Consider the following 9,895-nt stretch of genomic DNA (forward strand, 5'->3'; position numbering starts at 1 on the left):
ATTATTCGATATTTTTAATAGTAGTTTCACTGAGGCCATTGTACCCACTAAAAAAGTTTTTATAAGTTCCCCAGAGCAAAACCAGTTTTTAGATGAGGCAGAAAAAGCTTTAAAAACAATTCGGTTCGTAGATGAGTTAGGAAACAACACAACAAATAAATTCAATTTTATTAAGGGGTGGTTAATTAATATTAATAGTTAAAGACGATTGTGGCGATCAGTGTGACCAGATCTAAAAAAGTGTTGCAGCTAAATCAGCATTAAAATAATGCTAAAAAATGCTAAAAAAAAATATTAAAATGTCAAAAAATAATGCTAAATATAAAAACGTTTTTTACATAAAATGATCACTATAAAGCGTTAATTTTTTAAAAATTTTATATTCAATGTTGCCTTAGAAATATATTTCATTAGAATAAAACAATGTCATGTAGTAATTCAACCATGTATTGTTGAGCCATGGCAAACAACAAAAAAAAACTATTTATTGAAATAAAACACGGCTAATATATGTGCATATACTTAACTATGTATAAAGCTACTAGCTGTTACCCTGTGCGTTTCGCGACACCTAAATCGATTAAAACTCTTCAGGGTTTTTACTTTGTGTTTTATTTATTGTTGTAAAACTGTTGCTTATTTATAAAACATTTATAAAACATATTGGTATAAAACATTTTTGGTTTTTCCACCTGGCGCGTAAATGAATAAGCACCTTGGTGTTCCCACTCTCGAACATGCGACGAACAATTGGCCGTGGGAGAAGCACGTTTCTTCCAAATTGACGCCGCACACTTGGACGTTTGCCCTTGCGATTTGTTGATGATCATCACAAAGGCAAGACGTACTGGGAACTGCAAGCGCTTAAATTCAAACGGCATGTCCGTTGAAATCATGGGAATGCGGGGTAAGAGTACAACTTCACCTGCTGCCTTGCCATTTAGTATTGTTGCTTCAATCATGTTTGGCCACAATTTTTTGACTGAAAGTCTTGTGCCATTACACAAAGTCGGTGGCTTCAGATTTCGTAGAAGTATAATGGGTGAACCGACTTTCAGGACCAAACGATGCGGTGGCAGACCGGGGAGATCCAAAGAATTCAAGAATTCAGTTGGATAATTGACTACTTCATCTTGATTGAAAACGCTATCAATCGATGTACATATATGTTGTAGCTTCTCCTGGCAGTTTTTCTTGAATGGCAAAGTTGATTTCGTTGACGTGTACATTTTTCAGTGCCAATATTGCGCGTTCACTTAAATAATCGTGGCGTTGATAGTGTTGAATAATATTCGGAAATACACTTTCAATCAATTCTTCTTTCGATTGTAAAAGTGTACAAAAGTTGTTCGGCAATGTGATCAAACCGGTATCATCGATTGGTCCAACAACTGCTTCGAAAACGCCGCAGCGGATCGATCATTTTGCAATTGGACTCGCATGTTGATGGTAAGAGTCAGCCTTTGAACATGTCTCCACAAAACTGACGATTTTAAACATATGTTTATTTCGTCGGCAGGAGTTGATCGAGGAATGACTGACAAAGTTTGCCGAAAATCGCCGGATAATAAGACTAATGCTCCGCCAAAAATTTGTTGCTTTTGGCGTAAATCTTGCATTGTTCTATTGAATGCTTCTAATGACTTTTTGTTAGCCATTTGGCACTCATCCCATAGAACTATTCCAGCTCTTCGCAAAACTTTTGCCATTGTTGAATTCCTCGATATGTTGCACGTTGGTGTTTCAACGACTTGGATGTTCAACGGTTATTTCAACGCAGAATGTGCTGTTCGGCCGCCATCAAGTAGAGTAGCAGCGATGCCTGACGAAACAATTGCCGGCGCAATTTTCTGCTGTGACCGTATAGTAGCAAGAATCAAAGAGATCAGAAACGTTTTCCCTGTACCACCGGGCGCATCAAGAAAGTAGAATCCACCGGCGTTATTGTCAACCGCGCGTAATCTTATCATAAGCATTTTTCTTCTGAATATTCAATTTGGTAATGTTAGCTTGTGTGAAAGCACGCAATTCATTGCAATCTTATTGTTGTTCACGTTGAAGCTCATGGTCAATGACTGGGCGCAGTAATGCCAAGTTGCGCTAATGCCTTATTCGCAATTGTAAGGCACAGATCTTCAACCAATATCAAAGCAGAATTATACATTTGTAATGTATATAGCAAGTCTGCGTCCGATGCTCGATTACGCTCCAAAATTAATAAGTCCTCGGTCATGCAGTCTTTGTACTTATTCCACAGTTATTGCGGATTTGACCGAAGGCATGTAGATATTATTATGGTGAATAGTACGCGTATTTGTTTTGGATGAGATGTGAGTGATGCGTCATGAAGTGCGGTGTCCTAATGCATATCATCTTCTAACAAATGCAATCGCTGACATGCTTCACGATACGTCGCACATAACTGACCGTCAACAGTTTTCAAATCATCAAATGATCTTGGTCCGAATACGTTGACTAATAGCAGACGTAAATAAAAACATTCGGCGGTGTTCGGATGGATGGTGTAAATGCGTCTTATGGCATCGGTTTTACGGACATTTGGATGAAGCACGCTCCCCTAGCTTTCGTCGTTGAAATGTTTTCGATGATGGATTCCAAGTGAAATATTGTGGTATTTCGGAATATAGCAATGTTCTTGCAAATTCATCGTTTTCACACAACTCGAAAAAGGTAGTTAGTGTTGTCCCCGGTGGTCGTGCTAGAGTATGCATATTTGAAGTACATAAATAAAAATATGCATATTTGAAGTATATAAATGAAAATGGAAAAATTAACCTAAAACTACATCTTAAACTATGTATTTTACCCACACACGCATATGCAATAAGACCCACCAACAGTGTATTTGCGAACCGCATGGAAGCACTTACGAAACAATAACAATACTCACTTGCTTTGTGTGTGTTGCACGGTCAGCAGAAAACACAAAATCGGTTCGAATAAATGTAGCAAATCGATGGAATTAAATCTGAAAAAAACACACAATGTTGAAACACTCTTTTTTACACACACCGCGCATTTTCAAGCGACAAACGAACCGCATGGCATCACATATGAAACAACAACAATACTCACTTGCTTTGTGTTGTACGCAGAATGTTAATCACGTTAAAATCTGAGAACAATACACACAATGTTGAAACATTTTGTTTGATACACTCAGTGCATTCGGAACACTTACGTTCTGTATGTCTTGTTAGCTTGACAGTCATCCATAGAAAGAACGAATGACAGGCAAAAACGATCAACATGCGATGTCAATGTTTTTTATTAATTGTAAACATCCGCCAGTTGTTTCTGTTTATTAGTAAAAGGTATTTGACAGGACTGCCAATCTTGCGGCAAACCATTATTTCATGAGAATTTGTATAGGCGGGATGTATCATTTTTTTTTTTTTTTTGTGCAAAACGTGCAATGATACACACATTAAATTTCTTATGTGCACCCTCCACACAGACCCCAATCACCCCTGAAAATTTCATTGAAATCAGGCAAGCCGTCTAGGAGGAGTATGCGAACAGGAAGTTTTGCCACTTAATTTTATATATATAGATGAATTGTTATCGTTTTTTTCATTTTTTTTATGTAAATAAACTTTTAATGGGTGATATAGGCCTACTGGGGAACCGATCACCCAAAAATAACTCCGGTAACGCGCCCTTTTGCATACCTCATAGGTGGTGTGGAAAATGCGAATTGGGTGTTTTATTTAAAATGCCTAAAAAATAGCTTTTTTTCTGATCTGGCTACAATGAAAAATGTCATAAAAAACGCTAATTTTGAGGCGCTTTCACACCGGAATAAGTTTAACATCCCCTTATTCCTGGTCTCCGACTGATACTCATCGCGAGTGGACGTATTTTCAGGCTATTCTTTCTCTGTGGTGCTCATCAATTTTGTGCTTTCCGCTAAGCATTATTCTTGTGCGCGTAATTTCAAAGTTGTAACAACACACGTGTTAACTTCACTACAAGTGTCTGTGCTTTAATTATCTCCAATAGCGGAATGTCCCCAAGCAAAACGTAAAAAAACAATATATAAACCCCTAGTTTTTCCCGAGCTACCTAAAACCAAACAGAACAATCCGAAATTCCTTACTATTTCAGCAAGTGATTCAACAAAACCAATATCGAAATACTTGTGTTTTGCAGTGCATAAAGCATTGGAAGCTATAAGCAAAGAAATAATTTCTATTTCCGAGCTACGGGATGGTAATTTGTTGTTGCTGGTACAAAATCCAACAATTGCACAAAGGTTTTTAACTACAAAGCGATTGAATGGAATTTGCGAAGTAAAAGTAAGCTATCAAGACAACCATAATTTTTCCAAAGGTACAATATTTGCACCATGTCTCAATAATGTCCCTGAAGATGAATTTATTGAAAACATGAAGGAGCAAGGTGTAGTAGGAGTCTATAAATTCAAAAAAAAAAAAGGTGGACAAAACCTTCGTTCACACTGGAGTTACCCTTCTTACTTTCGACTTATATGAATTACCTGATAAAGTGGAGGTTTTATGGCGCTCAGCACGTGTAAGACCATATTTTCCAAATCCAATGAGATGTAATTTATGTCAACTCTTAGGGCACACCATTAAAAGGTGTAACAACAAACGTGCGTGTGAAACTTGTAATTTCCCTCCCGACGGCTCAGTACAATGTTTGCGCACCTTATGCGCTAATTGCGCTGGTGAGCACCCATCATATTCTAATACTTGTCCAAAGTACATCCAATCTAAAGAAATTCTAAAAATTAAAACTGAGAACAAATGCACGATGCGTGAGGCTATAAAATTACATAAAGCACAAGTGCCCAGTCTTCCTAACACTACTTTTGCAGAAAAAGTAAAACAAAACGAATCAAACAATTACAACAACTCAAAACTTCCTACATCAATAAAACTTCTTCTGAAGAGTCTCACCCTGACACTGTAAAGAGCACTAACACTGCTCAAATACATCTTACTCCAAACGCCAACAACGACTTAAATACTTCAGCAACCTCTTCTTACGCTCTAAAACAAAAGCAACACAAAAAATCCAGTAAACTCTCAATCTCTCCCAGTTGTTTCTCTCAATTCTTCCTCCCACAGCATTCTTAACAGCTTTGCTAATAATTCCACACCTCAAGCTAATAACTCCACTCATTCAATTATCAGCGAACTACAATCTCACCACACTTCAAATGCTTTTATCAACAACTCACAAACCAAACCATTAATTACTCAACAATACAGTCACCCAGACCATGATCAGATTATGCCAACATTAAGCCAGTGACGATGAAGAAATTTATTCCATTCTTCTTTGTCCTATTTGCTCTATGTTCAATATACTTCAATGGAACATAAAAGGCTTCTACAACAACTACACTGAACTTGAAATTCTCATTAAAGAAATCTCACCACATTTCATTGCCTAGCAAGAAACTCATCTTGCCATAAATAAAGACGCTTTTGTACCAAAGAAGTATGTTAGCTATTTCTTAAATTTACCTCAAAATTTAACAAACAAACAAGGTATTGCTGTTTTAGTAAGAAAAGACATTCCACATAAATGCCTCGAAATCCATTCAAATATAGCTTCTTTAGCCATTCAGATATCCATAGAATTTAAACTGACGATTATTTGCTTGTATATTCCCCCACAACAAAATTTCACGCTTACTGAGCTTCAGCAAATTCTCTCCTCAGTACCAAAGCCCGTTATCCTGGATGGAGATATGAATTCGTGGTCCCCATTATGGGGCTCCCCCCGAACCAACCAAAGTGGTTTAATTCTGGAAATTTTAGTTCTTACAGAGAATCGTACCGTATTGAACGATGGGGCCCCGACTCATTTTTCAACTCATAATTCTTTTTCGCACATCGACCTATCTATTTGCTCTACCAATATAGCCCCAAAAGTTAATAGCCGAACGCTTGATAGTTTGTGTGATAGTGACTTCTAGGGTGGGTCGATTCCGGACTTTTTTCGATTCGGGATTGCTAATAGTGCGGAAAAGTTGCCTTAGTACTTCCTGATTCCAATGCAACTTTTTGTTTTGAGATCGGATTGCATCTTCAACCCCAACTCCGGCCTTGAAATTTCAGAAATTCGCCTAAAATCGTGAAATTGTCTACCTAGCGCCTGAAATACGCATCTCGTGGCAAAATGTATAAAACAAAAGTTATTTCTCACGTCATTTGCTACCGAAATGGTGTGATCATGGCCGTAGGACGAACCGTTCCCGAGATACGAGCGAAAAGGCGGCGCGCCACAGCGCAAGGTGAAAATTGTTGCAGCTCTCAGCTAACCTGTATTGGTCACCCAGAACCCACCGCGTGGAGGTGGCTGCTCTTCGGGCTCCTCCCAAGCCCAACCCAACCAACCAACCATATGTCAGGCTTTTTTTAGTCTGAATCTGTGTCAAATTTATTGATAAAATCAGATTTTGTACTAAACTTTGGCACTTGTTGCCTAGATTTCAGTGTAGAGCGTATAAAACGATCACGAGATTGGGGGCCAATAACTTTAGAAGATGCTTCTGTCACCAGTTTGACGGTTCTCTCGACTGCCACGGTGTGAGAGGGGAATTCACTAAATTTCCATACCTCTGCAGTGTCTCCCGACAGCCCTTTTATGAGTTCTTTGTCAGAAACTGAACAAAGAACTGGTGGAACAGTCAAGGTAATAGTCTTCCAATTAATCATATCGTAATAATTATTAGCTTTGAAATTCAGCTTTGGCACTTTATTACATCTAACCCTTCCACTTACAGTGTCAGACTCTGCTTCTCTGGCTGCCAGAAGACGGTCAAGGGCCAACTTTCTGACTTCTATACGTTCGTCAGTCCTCATACTAAGGAGAATGTTTTCTGGAAGAGCAAAGAAAGCATTCTGTTGAATGGATGAATCGACAACCTTGCGCAGTTTAGCAGGCAAGTATCTCGACCTTTGAATTGCAGCATAGAGATGGCGCGAGCCATCTTTGATTTAACTGTTGAATCTTATTGAGAACCACAAAGGTGAGTAAACTGTAAGTATGTACTTGACCAAAATCTTTATTTCCTTTGTTAGTTTGTCAGTAGAAATGTATAATCTCAGAATTCTATTTGCACAGGTGAGCCAGCGAGATTGGCACATGTTACCTGGATGCATCGACGCTAAATCTGAGGAACATTGACCGGAAATAACAGCTTCTGATATTTTATAGAGATAAGCTTGGTATGTGCTAAGTTGGGTCGGAGTAATAAGGTAAATGGCGGCATGGAAAACTTTCAAATTTGACAACAGGCAACTTCTCACAATCAGGGAGCAGTTTACCAATGTCGCCAGGAATGTATTTGGACTCATTGAGACACCATCTATGTGTTCGAAAAGAGCACGAAATAGAAGTTTGTTGAAATGTAGAAGACAAACAACCGACTGTAATGGCCTACCTATTCTTTCTGCTAGTTTCCGAATGATTCCACTTTTCCAACCTGTGTTCGTGTTGGTGCCATCGGCACCGACAACTTCTAGATGTTCCACATCAACTGAATTGTCTAGTAAATGTTGCCATATAAATTGCGTCTCATCCTCAGCTGACACGCAAGGAGAGGTGACGTGTAAAGTAATGTCGCGGTAGTACTTTTCATATTCGCTGACTTGTGTAAGTGTATTGTCTTTGCGGCCGTCAAAATACAGCCCATATACAGAGTCAATACTTTCGGTGTTTTGGAGCTTAACTCCAACACTTTTTTTGCCCGACTAATCTTGCAGTTGTCAGTGACAAAGCTAGCCTGATCCTCTGTTATCAAACCTGCTTTTTTGGCAACCCTAAAAGCAGATGAAACAATCAAGGCTGCTGCTCTATCACTTACCCCAAATCTTTGGGTAGCTAAAGCAGTGTGTTCTAATACTAGTGTGTTTTGTTTGGTTTTAGAGGATGGAAGAGAAAATTCATCATCAGCATCGTTTTTGGAAGAATCCACCTACATTGTTGTCGTCTGTATGAGAGTCTGGCTGATCTGAATGGTCACGTGTTCTAGCTGATACTTTTCTGGTAAGTGTTGATGTTGAATGACGTTTTGAAAGCTTTTCTTTACGTTCATTTTTCTTTGTAATCTTTTTTGTTTCAGGTAGATCAACACTTCCAATGCGACCATTTCTTCTGGTTCTATGGTCAAAGAGAAATGGTTGTTCATTGATAGGAACTTTCCTTTCCTTTGGACAAGTGCAAGAGGAAAAATAAATGCATTTACAAGCAGCGATGTCAAATATACGTAATTTTCCGGCAGAAGAGATAAAGTCGTCTTTTTTAGAGCTCAAACCTATTGGGTTCCTTAAAAACATTTGTTTAAGAGTCAGAAATTTCTTATGGTATGTGGTGAGCATTTGTACAACTCTGGTGTGTGAAACTATCGGAAAAGATGACTTTTGAAAGTATTTTCAACCTTTTTTGCAACTATTTCTGTAACCTCTTTACTCCTAGGTTCATAGTTGTCGCCTCGGAGTCGCCCTATACGAAATCTTTCAAACTGATAACACAAAAGAACATCCTGGTAAGTAGGTAACTGGGACTCAGAGAGATTGTACGGATATAAGCCAAACACAGGGCATTTCTGTCTAAATTTAAATTTAGATACAGACATTTTGAGTTATGTGTTCTGTTGAGAGAAAATAAGTGATAGCACTCGGCGAAATCAACGACAAGAGTGAAGGAACTCGATGCAAAAATATTTATGTGGAGACCTACCCGAACGTGTCCTTTGGCGTAGGTGAATGAATGTGAGTGATAGCACTCGGCGAAATCAACGTCAAGAAGTGTGGCCATAAGCCGATTTTCACCTTGCGCTGTGGCGCGCCGCCTTTTCGCTCGTATCTCGGGAACGGTTCATCCTACGGCCATGATCACACCATTTCGGTAGCAAATGACGTGAGAAATAACTTTTGTTTTATACATTTTGCCACGAGATGCGTATTTCAGGCGCTAGGTAGACAATTTCACGATTTTAGGCGAATTTCCGAAATTTCAAGGCCGGAGTTGGGGTTGAAGATGCAATCCGATCTCAAAACAAAAAGTTGCATTGGAATCAGGAAGTACTAAGGCAACTTTTCCGCACTATTAGAAATCCCGAATCGAAAAAACTCCGGAATCGACCAACCCTAATGGCTATGGCTCTTTTGTATTTGTTTTTTCTCGGCCTACCATAGTGCAACACATTATTTTGAAACGTTCGTCTTTTATTTTACATAGTTTCCTTCAAGGATGATACACTATTATAGTGACCCTCTAATATTTCGATACCATTTTTAACTGCCTCACTGTCCGTCCAAGCTGTAACTTGAGCCAAAATTGAGAGATGAAAATTTATAAAACGCCATAACTAAGCACTAAATTAAGACATAAAACGGTTACATGGCACAATGTATTGCAGTAGTAAGGGACACCTGTGGACATAAAGTTTTGGAAAAGTCTAAACTACTAAAGCTACAACTACCAAATTTGCTCAGCGCAAATAAAAAAAATCCTAGGGATAGTGATGGATGAAATCGGAAGATTCCCATATAACGGTACTGTTAAAAACAATTAAAGAGGCGGTAAATCAATAACTAATTATGCCAGAGACATTAAATTTTTTTCCGAAATTTTTCTTTTTGGCAAAATCTCATATCTCGGGACGCGAAAAGCCGATTTTGACTTAATTTAGTACTTAGTATTCCACATACTATCTATATATATAAAATTAAGTGGCAAAACTTCCTGTTCGCATACTCCTCCTAGACGGCTTATCCGATTTCAATGAAATTTTCAGGGGTGATTGGGGTCTGTGTGGAGGGTGCACATAAGAAATTTAATGTGTGTATCATTGCACGTTTTGCAAAAAAAAAAAAAAAATGATACATCCCGC

Source organism: Bactrocera neohumeralis, unplaced genomic scaffold, assembly GCF_024586455.1.
Source record: "Bactrocera neohumeralis isolate Rockhampton unplaced genomic scaffold, APGP_CSIRO_Bneo_wtdbg2-racon-allhic-juicebox.fasta_v2 cluster10, whole genome shotgun sequence".
NCBI lineage: Eukaryota > Metazoa > Arthropoda > Insecta > Diptera > Tephritidae > Bactrocera > Bactrocera neohumeralis.